The 15699-nt window shown below is 54.6% G+C and overlaps 1 protein-coding gene across 1 annotated transcript in view; it reads right to left on the reverse strand.

Moving 5' to 3' along the window:
- The window catches only part of LOC144892097 (uncharacterized), a gene marked incomplete at its 3' end in the record, with an annotated part of 40051 nt that extends 39221 nt beyond the window's left edge, over positions 1–830 (reverse strand). Inside the window, exon 1 of the mRNA XM_078777275.1 lies at positions 572–830. The remainder of the gene's footprint in view (positions 1–571) is intronic.
- Between the last annotated feature and the right edge of the window lie 14869 nt (positions 831–15699).

The raw sequence follows: 15699 nt of genomic DNA on the forward strand, positions 1-15699 counted from the left end.
AAGGGTGGTTTGCCATTGCCTTCCCAGCAGTAGTTAAGACAGCAATTTGTAATTTGTTCAGGGTGCCGGAGACAACTCTCCTACTCTTCACGAAGGACAACATGGGATCTTCAAAATCCACCAACTAATGACGACAGAGGGGACGCCAAGTGTAACGTCCATCCGAGGGGCGGCACACACATTGATGAATCTCCGTGCCTGGGGAACACCAGGACGATCGTTTAGAGCTGGGTCGGGATTCGAACCTCGGCAATAGAGCCCAGAAGCGTGTGGAGATTTAAATACCTCGCATGGTAAAAAACGACGAACAGGAAGTGAGGATAACGTTGAATTGACACATGGACAAAACAAATAAATAAATAACGAATGACCGACCCCATAACCGAAGTGGCAAACTTGCGGTTTATCGAATGATCGTCAAACGCCGACCCACCAACATTCACAACACACCATCCGCACACAGCACTGTATAACCCACTGCAATCATAACCGATAAAACGACTTTAACACTGTACAAAGTTTAACCATTCGCTATTTAAAGTTTTCAAAGAGCTGCGATATCGTAACGAACCTGGAATTTGACGAAACTTGGCGTTGGAAACGTATTCACCACAACGTTCGACTAAAGGCGCCGGTCTGTTCCGTGTTCTTTGCCGCTTCATTTCGCCGTTGAGCGCCGAGATAAATCGCTCAAATTTATTGGTGCAACCGCGGTAAGAGGCCTTTCACTCCTAAATTACAAATATTACACCTACAAACTGGTAGTGCGCGGCTGTGTTGTGATAAAAACAAGTTAATGTCCATCAAAAGGTAGGAACTATTTGCTTTGCGCGGAGCGATTATTGCTTTTCGCGAAGCAGAGCACTCGCGCCTCCAAATCTTTTGAATTCCATTGGCTGCTGGAATCGCGGACTACTCAGGCGTGTTTTGATTGGATATATGTGTAACTTCGAATTAGCAAGAGTGGCGTTGATTCGTCAGTTTGAATAACGTTGATTTTCAAAACTATCTTTTTTTTTATCAGTCGATAATATATAATTAATCGATATGTGTGACGTTCTGTAAATTCGAGTCAACGCGGTTATAAAGGATTGAGCAAGCACAGTAAAAGCGGCAGAGAAGTCGATCCTCTTTTTTAATGTGATTAAAGGAATTTGAATGAAATAAAAATAAGGAATTTTAATGTGTATAATTTTTAAAAAAACAGAACACGTTCCCTTAAAAAGAATTTCAACACAGGAAGAGGGGCCCATTATAGAGGGATCAATATACGAAAAAAACTCACCTAACCCCAAAAAAATTGATACAAAAGGTTTTTCAATGGATTCTGGTACCATGGTCAGGTTCACCATGTTAACAAATATAATTTCGTTCAAAATTTTGGTAGATTAGCAAAACTATACATTTTTGGAATATTCAGAGCATGAGGAATCCAAAAATTAATGTTTACATTTGCGTAAACACCTTTGCGAAAATGACACTCAGGATAGTGATAAAGATAGTCAGGTTCACTATGTTAACAAATATAATTTCTTTCAAAATTTTGGTAGATTAGCAAACCTGTACATTTTTGGAATCTTCAGAGCATGGAGAATCCGAAAATCAATGTTGGCATTTGCACAGACATCTGCATGGCCGCCATTTTGGATTTTGAAAATGACCGCCATAAAATACATATTTTGCGCGATCTCGGCTTCTAGTCAACCTAGAGACTTGATTAAATATGCTAATCCTATGTTTTCTGGGTCAAGGAATCCAATAAAGGCCTCAAAATAGTGCTCAGGATTATAGAAAAGCAACAAACAAAGGTAATTGAAAACTATTGTCTTTATATTTGTGATATAACTGTATTACATAATACATGATATTGCAAGTCCTTTGAAGTTATAGGTTGTTATAGGAAGTTATAGGTAGTATCAGATTGAACTATAAGTCCTATACACAGGATCTACGAGGTCTATACCGTTCAGGAATATGCTTTTACAGATCTTCATCACTGTCCTGAGTGTCATTTTCGCAAAGGTGTCTACGCAAATGTAAACATTAATTTTTGGATTCCTCATGCTCTGAATATTCCAAAAATGTATAGTTTTGCTAATCTACCAAAATTTTGAACGAAAAAACATAGTGAACCTGACTACCATTGGGCATGCTAAATAACATACTAAAAATCTAGTAACATCTGACTTCCGGAAAGGGGTCATTTTCAAGATGGCGTCCAAGATGGCCGCCGGGAGCTTAAAATGGCCATATTGAAGCGCGGTGTTACGCGCGCTTACTTGTATAACAAGGAGGAAGCGGACAACGCGGTAAGTTCAAGAGTCTTTATTATAAGAGCTCAACTGTAGCACTGGAGCGCTCCGGGCTGCGCGCCCGGTGTATATCCCGTGGCCACACCTACCCCTCGGGCGTGGCCACCGCCCACTTGGTGCGCGGAATGATGCCCTCACGCCAGTGAGCTTTCGTGTCCGCCACACGCGCCCCCCCAGAATTCCCGCGCACCTGGAGGGCCAGTTTGCGGGGCAAACGGATGACCCGGCCGAAGCGCCCTCTGGCGACTGGCGGCGTCTGGGGTGCAGGGATGCCAGCCGGGATGCCTCCGGCTGCACCCGAGATGGGTGCAGGACCGGGGGGCGGCGTGCCGGCGGGCCTGGGCGGTGCCGGGGGTCCGCCCGCAGGGGGCGGCCCCGACGCGGGGGCCGAGCCACGGGCGGTAGGTGGTCCACGTCGAGGTGGCCCAGCTTGAGGCGATCCACCGAGACGCGGTCGGGAGTGCCGCCGATGTCCAAGGTGAAATGATTCACCCTGGTCTCCAGCACGTGGAAAGGCGCATCGTACGGAGGCCGCAGTGGTGTCCGGTGGGCGTCGTGCCGGACGAAGACGTACTCCGCGGTGCAAAGCTCCGGGGCGACGTAGGTGGGTGCCCGTGGTGCGCCGTCGGCACCGGGGCAAACCTCCGGGCGGTCTCCTGCAGCGCTGAGCGCTCCTGCGCCGTGGACCATGGTGCCGTGGGGTCGGGGAGGAACGCGCCCGGCACCCGCAGCGGTTGTCCGAAGACCAACTCCGCCGCGGATGCATGCAGGTCGTCCTTGGGCGCCGTCCGGAGGCCCAGCAGGACCCAGGGGAGCCTGTCGACCCAGCCGCTGTCGCTGAGGGTGGCTTGGAGCGCGGCCTTCAACGAGCGGTGGAACCGCTCGCACAGGCCGTTGGCCTGGGGGTGGTAGGCCGTGGTTCGGTGCAGCTAGACCCCGAGCCCCCACGCGACCGCCCCCCAGAGCTCCGAGGTGAACTGGGGGCCGCAGTCTGACGAGATGTCGAAAGATGTCGAAGGGGGCGCCGAACCGGGCAACCCAGGTGGCGATGAACATCTGCGCGATGTCCGCCGCCGTCGTCGCCGCCAAAGGCACGGCCTCCGGCCACCGGGTGGTGCGGTCCACCATTGTCAGGACATGGGTGAAACCCCGCGAGGGGGAGGAGGTCCCACCAGGTCCACATGCATGTGGTCGAACCTACGTGCCGGCACCGTAAACGGGGCCAATGGGGCCTGGGTGTGCCGGTGCACCTTCGCGCGCTGGCACGCGAGGCACGTCCTGGTCCAGCCGCGGACGGCCTTCCGAAGGCCATGCCAGACAAACTTGTCGGCGATCAACCTCTGGGAGGCCTTTGTGCCCGGGTGGGACAGGCCGTGGATGGCGTAAAAAACCTGGCGCTGCCAGCCCGTGGGCACGATGGGGCGAGGCCGCCCGAGGGAGACGTCGCACAAGAGGGCCGCGCCGTCGAACGGCACCTCGGTGACACAGAGGCCCGTGACGGCGGTCCGCAAGGCCTGGACACTGGGGTCGGCGGCCTGGTCCGCCGCCATCCGGGCATAGTCGATGCCAAGGTGGACTGCGTGGGCGACGGACCGGGAAAGGCAATCCGCCACCCGGTTGTCCTTCCCCGCGACGTGCCGGATGTCCGTCGTGTACTCGGACACGGCCGAGAGGTGACGCTGCTGCCGGGGCGACCACGGCTCGGCGACCTTGCCCATCGCGAAGACCAGTGGCTTGTGGTCGACGAAGGCCGTGAACGCACGGCCCTCGAGCAGATGGCAGAAGTGCCTGACCACCAGGTGAAGCCCGATCAACTCGCGGTCGAAGGTACTACAACGGCGTTCGGGCGGGCGAAGCTGCCGGCTGAAGAACGCCAGCGGTTGCCAGGCACCACGCACCCATTGCTCATGCACCGCGCCCACCGCGTAGTCCGAGGCGTCGGTGGTGAGGCGATCGGTGCATCGGGCGCCGGGTGCGCGAGCATGGTGGCGTTAGCCAAGGCGAGCTTCGCGCCCGCCGCGTCCATCTGCTCGGTCCAGGTAACGTCACCTTTGCCCGGCTTCCCTCGGAGGGCCTCGTGTAAGGGGCGCAGGAGCTGGGCGATGCGGGGTAGGAACCGATGGTAAACGTTTACCATGCCCAGGAACTCCTGGAGCCCCTTGATCGTGCGGGGGCGCGGAAACCCCTTCACCGCCTCCACCTTGGCCGGTAGGGGAACGGCCCCGTGCCTGGTGACGCGGTGCCCCAAAAAGTCGATGTCGGCGACGCCGAACCGGCACTTGGCGGGGTTCACGATGAGGCCATGCTGGCCCAGACGTCCGAAGAGCGTGCGGAGATGGTGTAGGTGCTCTTCGCGGGACGCGCTGGCGACGAGTATGTCGTCCAGGTACACGTAGACGAAATCCAAGTCGCGCAAGACGCTGTCCATTAGTCGCTGGAACGCCTGAGGGCATCCGAAGAAATTCAAACCGAAGGGCATCGCATTTTTCAAACCGAAGGGCATCCGAAGAAATTCGAAAAGGCCGAATGGCGTGATGACGGCCGTCTTCGGGATGTCCTCCGGCCTGACGGGGACCTGATGGTAGCCGCGTATGAGGTCCACCTTCGAAAAGAAGGACATGCCCGCCAACCGGGCGGAGAAGTCCTGGATGTGGGGGACGGGGTAGCGGTCGGGGGTGGTGGCGTCGTTGAGGCGCCGGTAGTCCCCGCACCGTCGCCATCCCCCGCCGGGCTTGGGCACGATGTGGAGCGGCGACGCCCAAGCACTCTCGGAGCGCCGCACGATGCCGAGCCGCTCCAGCGTAGCGAACTCCGCTTTAGCTACCGCGAGCTTCGTCGGCTCCAGGCGGCGTGCCCGGGCGTAGACCGGTGGCCCGGCGGTGGGGATGTGGTGATCCACCCCGTGCTTGACGGCCCCCGCCGAGAAGGTGGGCCGCGTGAGGGCCGGGAAACCCGCGAGGAGGCGGGTGAATTCGTCCGCTGCCGGAAGCGTACAAACTAACCTCGCCGGGACCGAACCGCTCAGCAAGCCGCTTGGCGAGCCGCTCGGTGAGCCGCTCAGTGAGCCGCTCAACGAGCTGCTCAGTGCGCAAGCAAGCGAGCTGAACGTTTCAGCCTGGACGAGATGTCTGCTCTTCACATCTACCAACAACCCGTGTGCACAGAGGAAGTCCGCACCGAGCAGTGCCATGGGGACACTAGCGGTTACGAACGTCCACGTGAAGCATTGCCTTCCGAACCGCAGGGAGAGGCAGCACTTCCCGAATGTGCGTATGGGTGTTCCGTTCGCGGCAAGCAACGCGGGGCCCCGGCCCGCAGTGTGCTTGTCGGACGTAGAGGCAGGGATAACGCTCACCTGTGCCCCCGTGTCGCATAGGAAACGGCGCCCGGACAAGGTGTCCGTTATAAAAAGAAGGCTGCCGGAATGGCCGACGCTCAGGGCCGCTACCGAGCGCCGGCTTTGTAGTTTCCCGACTTGCCGAAGGAGCACGGCGGGCAACAATTCCTCGCCTTGTGGCCAAACCTGGCGTGGAAATGGCACCAGGTTTGCGGCGAAGGCGGAGGCCGCGGTTTTCGCGGTGGTGGTGGGCGTGGCGTGGCGGCGGCCACGCGGCGTGCATCAGCCTCAGGATCCACGAGGTGTGGTGCATCAGCATCAGGGTCAGCCTCGGGATGCGCGACGGCCGCGCCAAAACTCGCCGGCGCGTCCAAAGCCGCAAAGAACCTGTCGGCCTCGGCAGCGAGAGCTCGGGGTTCCGTCGTCACAGAACCGGCCAACGCGAGGCGGACTCGTGCCGGCAGCTGGCGTCGAAATAACGCCCGGAATAGAGCGTTCGGGGTTTCGTCGCCCATCAACGACAGCATATGGTCCATGCGGACCAACGGTCACGTGTCACCGAGCTCGGGGAGGTCCAGGAGGCGGTCGGCCCGTGCGTCCACCGTGAGGCCGAACGTGGCGAGGAGGAGACGCTTGATCACCTCGTACCTGCCGTCGGCCGGTGGGTTCCTCAGGAACGACACGACGCGGGCGGCCGTGCCGGGCCCGAGGGAGGCGACCACGTGGCAGTACCTGGTCTCGTCCACCGTGATGCCTCGAAGTCGGAACTGGGCTTCTGCCTGCAGGAACCAAACTTCGGCTTGCGTCTCCCAGAACTCGGGGAGTTTGATTTGGACCGCGTTGGTTGCCATTGCTGTGGCGGGTTCGGGTGGTCAACGACGGCTGACCAGAACGTCGGAGGGTCACCAATGAAGCGTGGTGCTACGCGTGCCTACTTGTATAACAAGGAGGAAGCGGACAACGTGGTAAGTTCAAGAGTCTTTATTATAAGAGCTCAACTGTAGCACTGGAGCGCTCCGGGCTGCGCGCCCGGTGTATATCCCGCGGCCACGCCTACCACTCGGGCGTGGCCGCCGCCCACTTGGTGCGCGGAATGATGCCCTCACGCCAGTGAGCTTTTGTGTCCGCCACAATATCTCAATTATTATTCAACCTAGAAAGGTGGTTTTGGTGTCTAACCCTAGGTTTTAGGGCCCAAGGAATCCAATTGAATCAATAAAATTACCATCAGTTAATTATTTATTGACAAGTCCAAGATGGCATCCCAAGGTGACATCCTGATCCACTAAAATGGCTCTGTCGAATAGTAGTCAACCTAGAGACATTTTTTCAGTGTGTATACCTAGGTTTATGGCACCCAGGAAATCATCAAAATTACTTAAATAAGCACAAAGTAATCAGGTAATCCAGTAAGCCAGGTTTACCAGCCCATTAGGCATTTGTTGTCTTATACAGTTAGTCGCTATTCATCGTCATCCTCCGACTCCTCTGGAAGAAACTTGTTATGTGGATTGTCACATTCTTCAAGTTGGCACGGTCCACAGGCAGTAGTACATGGTAGTCCATATCGTCTACAAGAGCAGCGGAGTGTCTTGCAGGCAGTGGAGCAGTTACAATGAATGACCTTCAAGAGACTGTCTGGAGCAGCGTTCATTCTTGACATAAGTGGGACAAACTGATTATCCTGCAGGCTCCACCCCCATTTCATGGCATCCATACCCTCTTCTTTTCTCATCCACACCATGATCTGGTAGTACGCTCTACGACAGTGAAGTTTGGTAGCAGATTCAGTTGGGGGCAGACGTTCGGGTGTTACAAAAGACGAAGCAGAGACAACCTCCGTGCTGAAGGTGTGATATCGCATTGTTGCAAGGGAATCTTTGCACTTGCCACCAAAGAGGATAGCCATTACTCGGCATCCAAGGTCATCGATCACCTCTGTGGTCTGGTTTGGGATGGTGAATGTGTTGGCCAAGACCGAAGGACAGGGTCTCCTTTTACAAGCTTCTGGTAAGCAGTCTTTTTGCAAACACCAAAAATCCGAGAAGTCGTGTCACAACCAGTCATGGCATGGATGAATATCAACTGAGAACACATGTCATGTCCGAGGATTTCTTTTAGACGGTTGATGTCATACACTTTAAAACTGCCATCAGCTTTGGACTTGTCTGATCTGAAATAAAGGCTCTTACTGTCTCCCTGCGCATAGTAAAGGAGTAAGACAAGGAGATCAGTATCTTCTCCAATCAGTGTAGTGGTGTGTAGAAGAGATGCCTCCACTGCAGCCTTTATTATATCTACGTCAGCATCTCCAGGTGCATTGACCACAGTGCAATACCTTTCTTTCAGTTCATCACTTATCAGCCCGATCAGTCTCTGTTTATTGATATCTCTTGACAGGACCTCCTCCTTCTTGCCTGAGAACTTTGTCTCAGCAGTGAAGCTGACAATGGGATGAATATTGTGTCCTCTTCTCTGATGCGTGTTGTCTTTAATGGACGGCCATCAAAGCCATCCTCATAGCCATCAAAGACAATGGTCGTAGCTGAACCATAATGCTGGATGGTGAAGTCAGCATACGACTGCGCTATTTCACCATAGCTTTCTCCACTCTTCCATGGTATTCTGTGAAGGAGTGAACCTCCATCAAGGACGTGGATCTCCGTTTCTGGTACAGAATCTGTAATGATCACTGAATACTGTGGACTGGAGTCACAGGTGGCAGTGGTGTAGACACATTACACTCTTATCTCCAATCTGAAACACACACTTGGTTCATTAGCTGGTGAGTCGGAGGATGACGATGAATAGCGACTAACTGTATAAGACAACAAACACCTAAAGGGCTGGTAAACCTGGCTTACTGGATTACCTGATTACTTTGTGCTTATTTAAGTAATTTTGATGATTTCCTGGGTGCCTTAAACCTAGGTATACACACTGAAAATATCTCTCTAGGTTGACTACTATTCGACAAAGCCATTTTAGTGGATCAGGATGTCACCTTGGGATGCCATCTTGGACTTGTCAATAAATAATTAACTGATGGTAATTTTATTGATTAAATTGGATTCCTTGGGCCCTAAAACCTAGGGTTAGACACCAAAACCACCTTTCTAGGTTGAATAATAATTGAGATATGGCCATTTTAAGCTCCCAGCGGCCATCTTGGACGCCATCTTGAAAATGACCCCTTTCCGGAAGTCAGATGTTACTAGATTTTTAGTATGTTATTTAGCATGCCCAATGGTACCAGAATCCATTGAAAAACCTTTTGTATCAATCTTTTGGGGGTTCAACCATATATTGACCCCTCTATTAAAGTTTGCGTTATTATTGCCGACGAATTGATTGTTTGTTCAACCTTCCAATCAATCACGATTCAGTTAAAGCTGCTCGAACCATTACGTCATCGAGGCTGCTTATAAAGAAGGGGGTTCGAAGCGGCAATCCCACAATCAACCACACACGCTTTAATGCATTACAGACTCGGACTACTCCAAATCACCCACTACACCAACAGGGTGTGGGGTTCGTTAGTTACCAAGCAGCTTGCTATTGCTTACAAAGCTAGTCGTTCCGTACCACCTGTTTTGCAAGCCACTTGCCTAGCCAGGAGGTGCTTCCTTATGTTAACAAAATGGCCGCCTCAGTCGCTGAAACGACAACACTGTTGTGATTGGTACTACGTACCGGAAGTGAGTCTGGAGGCGTGGCTTTGGGGTTGCCTGCTGCTCGTCATGATGGCGGTGTGTTCTGCGAGAGCTTCTTATCATCTTCAATAAACAACTTGATTGAAGGAGAGTCCTGAACTTACTACAAATACAACCAGTAAAATTGTTCAGAAGCATAGGGCCTATCACTGTTATGTGTAGTAGACCTACTCATAATATTATTTAAACACGTATGGAGAATACAGCGCAGAGGGGAAGAGGGAAGTATGCTACCATTCTTGCTTACATAATAAATAGATGGTGTAGTGTTTTGTCCAACAGGTTTTTCAGAGAAAATAAATGAAAATTAACTTTCACCCTTTAAAAATCGTGCGAATAAATGCAGCTCCTTTTTTCATATGTGTTGCAATTAGGGCGACTTGCTCTGCGCATTGCTGTTGTTTTTGCGATTGCTCCTCTTCTCGCACCCGCCTTTGCGCATGCGCGGCTCACTCGCCAGCGGGGCCTTGAACCGAGTGGTGTTACCTCATTAAACCTCCGTTTGAGAACCTGACCTCTTTTTAGCTGCTACGAGCAGCTCTATGAGCGGACCGCGTTGTTGTTCTTGTTGTTGGGGTGCCTTTTTGAATAGGGCATGCGCATACACTCGGACGTGCGTTGGTATGAGGTAAGAACATCGCGGACTAAAATCGCGATTTGTTTGAAGAAAGCAGAATAAATTTAGCAACAAAGACAACATGAATGTTTTCATGTCAATCTCGATTCACAGAACTTGACACAAATTAGGTGTAATTATTGAATAGCGCATGCGCATACACTCGGACGTGCGTTGGTACGAGGTAAGAACATCGCGGACTAAAATCGCGATTTGTTTGAAGAAACCAGAATAAATTTAGCAACAAAGACAACATGAATGTTTTCATGTCAATCTCGTTTCACAGAACTTGACACAAATTAGGTGTAATTATTGAATAGCGCATGCGCATACACTCGGACGTGCGTTGGTATGAGGTAAGAACATCGCGGACTAAAATCGCACATGCGTATAATTTAATGACTGGTCGAATTTGGTAGCGCATATTGCAACGGATATCCTCAAGATTCTACACATCGCAGCTGGTGACCACACTGTGGTCATTTTTCTCTTGTTATTATTGGCATTGTGATGCTTTAAAAAGCTGTGTAGTATAATCAGAAATACTGTTACATAGGGCGATATATTAGTTATATTAATAAAATAGAAATGTCCAAAAAAAGTACCGTAATGAATATAGCAAGCGTTTTCTGAATCTAATACTATATATGAGAAACGGGATTGGATGAGATTACCCATTATTACAAGTGAAGAAGAAGATGATGGCGATTCCACTGTTTTCGAATATGGATGCTGTTCCAATGTTGGTGGTGAGAGAAGCTGAAGGAGCTGCACTCCAACGCGAGTCGAAAGAATTGACGCGACCAAAGACGGAATTCGTCCGAGTTGCTTCATTGAAACAAAACAGCTCAGGTATTCTGACAAGCCCGTTTATCGGGTGGTGGTGGTGGAGGTGAGGGGCACGGCCTCTGGCCACCTGGTGGTCCTGTCCACCATGGTGAGCAGGTGGGTGAACCCCCGCGATGGGGGCAGGGGACCCACCAGGTCCACGTGGACGTGGTCGTGGTCGTGGTCGAAACGCCGTGCAGGCACGGTGAAAGGTGCTGGCGGGGCCTGGGTGTGGCGGTGGACCATGGCCCGCTGGCAGGCCGTGCAGGCGTTGGCCCAGTCACGGACGTTCCGTCGAAGGCCGTGCTAGACGAAACGCGCTGACACCAGCTTCTGAGAAGCTTTCCGGCCCGGGTGAGAAAGGCCGTGGATGGAGGCGAAGATGCGGCGCTGCCAGGAAACGGGCACGATGGGGCGAGGCTGGCCCTGGGAGACGTCGCAGAGCAGGACGGTGCCCGCGAAGGGGATGTCGGCCAGGCGGAGGCCCGTGTCCGCCGCCCGGAGGGCCCGGAGGTGTCGGTGGTCTGGTCGGCCGCCATGAGCGCGAAGTCCACGCCGAGGTGGACCGCGTTCTCGCTGGCCCGAGAAAGACAGTCGGCCACGGCGTTGTCTTTGCCGGCGACATGCCGGATGTCCGTGGTGAATTCCGACACGGCGGAGAGGTGACGCTGCTGGCGGGCTGACCACGGCTCCGTAACTTTGGCCATTGCGTAGACCAACGGCTTGTGGTCGACGAAAGCCGTGAACGGGCGGCCCTCCAGGAGGTGTCGGAAATGGCGAACGGCCAGGAATAGACCGAGCAGCTCGCGGTCGAACGTGCTGTATTTTAACTCATTCGGCCGGAGCTGCCGGCTGAAAAAAGCGAGTGGCTGCCAAACCCCGTCCACCCATTGTTCATGGACGGCGCCCACCGCGTAGTTGGAGGCGTCCGTAGTGAGGGCGATGGGCGCGTTGAGCACCGGGTGAGCCAGCAGCGTTGCGTCGGCGAGGGCCCGTTTTGCGCTTGCGAAGGCCGCGTCCATGGCCGCGGACCAAACGATGTCATGCTTGGCCGGCTTGCCCCGGAGGGCCTCGTAAAGGGGCCGCATGAGCTGAGCAGCGCGGGGCACAAAGCGGTGATAAAAATTCACCATGCCGAGGAACTCTTGTAGGGCCTTGATGGAACGGGGACGCGGGAACGTGGTGATGGCCTCGACCTTGGTCGGCAGCGGCACGGCCCCGGTCTTGGTGATGCGGTGGCCCAAAACGTCAACGGTCGTCGTGCCGAAGTGGCATTTGGCCGGGTTGACAATTAAGCCGTGCTCGCTGAGGCGACCGAACAGTGTTCGGAGGTGGAGGAGGTGCTCGGCGCGGGACGTGCTGGCGACGAGGATGTCGTCCAGATAGACGAAAAGAAATGGCAGGTCGCGCAGCACGCCGTCCATTAAGCGCTGGAACGCCTGGGCCGCGTTCTTGAGGCCAAACGGCATCCTCAGAAATTCGAACAGGCCGAACGGCGTGATGACGGCCGTCTTCGGGACGTCGGCCGCCCGGACAGGTACCTGGTGGTATCCCCGTATCAGGTCAATTTTGGAAAATATGACCCGTCCCGCCAAACGGGCGGAAAAGTCCTGGATGTGCGGGATCGGGTACCTGTCGGGGGTGGTAGCGTCGTTGAGGCGGCGGTAGTCGCCACACGGGCGCCATCCGCCCCCCGGCTTTGGCACGATGTGCAGTGGTGAGGCCCACGCGCTATTGGAGCGCCGCACGATGCCGAGGTGCTCCAACGCGTCGAACTCGGCCTTTGCCACGGCGAGCTTGGCCAGGTCGAGGCGGCGGGCCCTGGCGTAGACCGGTGGGCCCTTAGTGGGTATGTGGAGCTCGATCCCATGCCGCACTGCGACGGCCGAAAACGTCGGCCGCATGAGGGCCGGGAATTCCGCGAGCAGGCGAGCGAACTCGTTCGCCGTCGGGAGGGCGCACGCCAGTTCGGTCGGCGCGGAGCTGCTCATCGTGCACGCCAGGGAGCTGAAGGTCTCGGCGTTGACAAGGCGACGGCGTTTGACGTCGACCAGCAGCCCGTGCGCGCAGAGGAAGTCTGCGCCCAGCAAAGCCATGGTGACGCAGGCGGTCACAAAGGTCCACTGAAAGCGCTGGCTGCCGAAGCAGAGGGTGACGTCGCGCGGGCCGAAAGTGCGTATGGCCGAGCCATTAGCAGCGACCAAAGAGGGGCCGCAAACGGCGTCCCGCCTGTCCTGCTCGGAGGCGGGTATGACGCTCAGTTGGGCGCCGGTGTCACAAAGGAAACGCCGCCCGGACGCTTTGTCCCGAATAAAAAGCAAGTTGCCCGAGTGGCCGGCGCTCATGGCTGGGAATGAACGCCGGCCCGGCCGTTTCCCGACTTGCCGAAAGTGCACGGGGGTCGGCACGTCCGAGCCTTGTGTCCGAACCTGGCGTGGTAATAACACCACGCCTGGTCAGGTGGAGGCCCCGGCCGTCGTGTCGGAAGCGGTCGGCGCGGCGTGGCGGCCGCCAGTTGCACCGGCAGTTCGGCCTCCAACCGCGCAGGGCGCTCGGGCGTCGTGGGCGTCGCCTCGGACGGCGGCAGGCTCCAGGTAGCCGCGCCGATGTGTTGGCCCGCCGAGGAGATCTTATCGGCTTCCCTGGCGAGGGCGCGGGGATCGGTGATCGACGTGCCAGCCAGGGCGAGGCGTACCGGGTGAGGCAGCTGGCGAAGGAACAGCTCGCGGAACAGAAAATCCGGAGAGTGCTCACCGAGCAACGAGAGCATATAGTCCATGCGCTCGGACGGGCGCGTGTCGCCGAGCTCGGGCAGGTCGAGCAGGCGCCGTGCGAACTGGGAGTCCGCCTGGGCGAACCAAACAGCCGCGTGAGCCTCCCAGAAGGTAGGCAGTTTAAGAGTCACTGCCGTGTCCATGTCGGTAGGTCACCAGTGAAGGAGCTGCGCTCCAACGCGAGTCGAAAGAATTGACGCGACCAAAGACGGAATTCGTCCGAGTTGCTTTATTGAAACAAAACAGCTCAGGTATTCTGACAAGCCCGTTTATCGGGCAGCAATATATATACACATTTATGCCCGGGTGTTTGCCCGGGAAAACCGAGACCGGGAATGCCCGGGTGTCAAGGGCGAGTCCTGGAAAGGCGAGTCTGGACATGCCCGGGCGTCCTGGACGTGGCCTGGCAAGTCGAGGCTGGGCGTGCTCGAGCGCTCCGGGCGAGCCCTGGAAAGGCGAGAGCGGGCATGCCCGGACGCTCTGGGCAAGCCCTGGAAAGGCGAGTCTGGACATGCCCGGGCGTCCTGGACGCGGCCTGGCAAGTCGAGGCTGGGCGTGCCCGGGCGCTCTGGGCGAGCCCTGGAAAGGCGAGAGTGGGCATGCCCGGGAAAGACGAGACTGGGCGTGCCCAGGAGGTTCGGGCGTGCCCGGGTACAGCGAGTCCGGGCATGCCCAGGAGAGGCGCGTCTGGGCCCGTCCGGATGAGCCCGGCATGGCGATCGCGCCCTGGCCGCGTCCTGGCAGGTGCAAGGCGATTGTGTACATTCAGCGGGAACCGCTACAAAGCAACCTTTCTAATGGGGGAGCTCTCCCGGCTTCTCCCCGGTGCCCCCACTGGAAATTGGCCCTCCGGGTCCCATCTCTGTGGGTATCCAGGCCCATACACAAATTTAGCATGTTCACCATAGGCTCACGGCCTACCCTGGCCGACGGGCCCGCCAGCGCTCGGGGTGCCTTCTTCAGCAATCCTCACCTCTCGTGAGCCACACTCCCAGCCCGTCAATACTCGGTGAACACCTTCAAAACAAACACTTTTCCACTCATGGAACCAACCGCAGAACCACATCCATTGTAAATTTTACTAGATCCAACCTATTATCTCTTAACTAGTTCCAGGTTTCCTTGGGCGAGACTCACTCCCTCCAAAATCATTCCTTTCGTTTGCACCATTAACTCCTTTTCACATTCATTCCCGGGTCGATATCCCATATTGATATTCACTGTATTCGTGCTCATTCCATTTATTAAATTCACTAGCAGAGTAGAATACCCGTCCCATGGGCTGCCAAGCATGCAACATGGCATTTGGGCGGTGTATAGGAAAACTGACAGTTGCCTCAATCGCACCCGAAAATAAAGAAATAACCTGGGTCGTGTGTGTGTGTGTATATGTGTATGTGTGTGTGTGTGTGTGTGTGTGTGTGTGTGTGTGTGTGTATGTATGTATGTGTCAGTGTCAGTGGAAAAATGGCGACACACACACACAAACGGCTCTCTTAGTCTTATACATACTTATAATGAAGGTTCAAACAGGTGAGGTTCATCGATATTACCAATGATTATCTCGTCACATGCGATTATGTCTCACGATTCAATTAATCAGTACATTCCCGATATCGCATCTGAGGTCATAGAAAGTTCTGAACAGATAAGTTAGCAGACGAAACAGATACGTTACTGTGACGTTCTGGCCTTTCAAATTTTGTCAAATGCGTACGTACGTACACCGTCCATGTTTTCACAGCAAATTGACCAAAGTCTAAGGACGTAGGTCCTATTTCATTAATTAATCAGCAATCTTTGATCATCAAGTGTCATTTTGTAACAAATTAAATTTGATGAAAACTCCACTCACCAACTGGACGATATTCAGATGATAAACTCTCCACGGCAGACAAAATGGCGGACCAAGCATTCCTGAGCCTGATCTCGCGAGATTCTCGCGGGAACCAACCACTGATCTGTATATACTACTGGATAGAGCATCGGCCAATAGGCTTAGTACAAAGCTGTGAAGCCGGCGCGCGACAGCGGCGGCCATCTTGCCACTCGCACAAGGAGGTGCGGCCTGTGTCAGTTCCTGGCGTTTGCACAACTGTGGAATGAACTACCTCGTAAC

This window comes from Myxine glutinosa, chromosome 1 (assembly GCF_964187855.1).
Source record: "Myxine glutinosa chromosome 1, kmMyxGlut1.1, whole genome shotgun sequence".
Classification (NCBI taxonomy): domain Eukaryota; kingdom Metazoa; phylum Chordata; class Myxini; order Myxiniformes; family Myxinidae; genus Myxine; species Myxine glutinosa.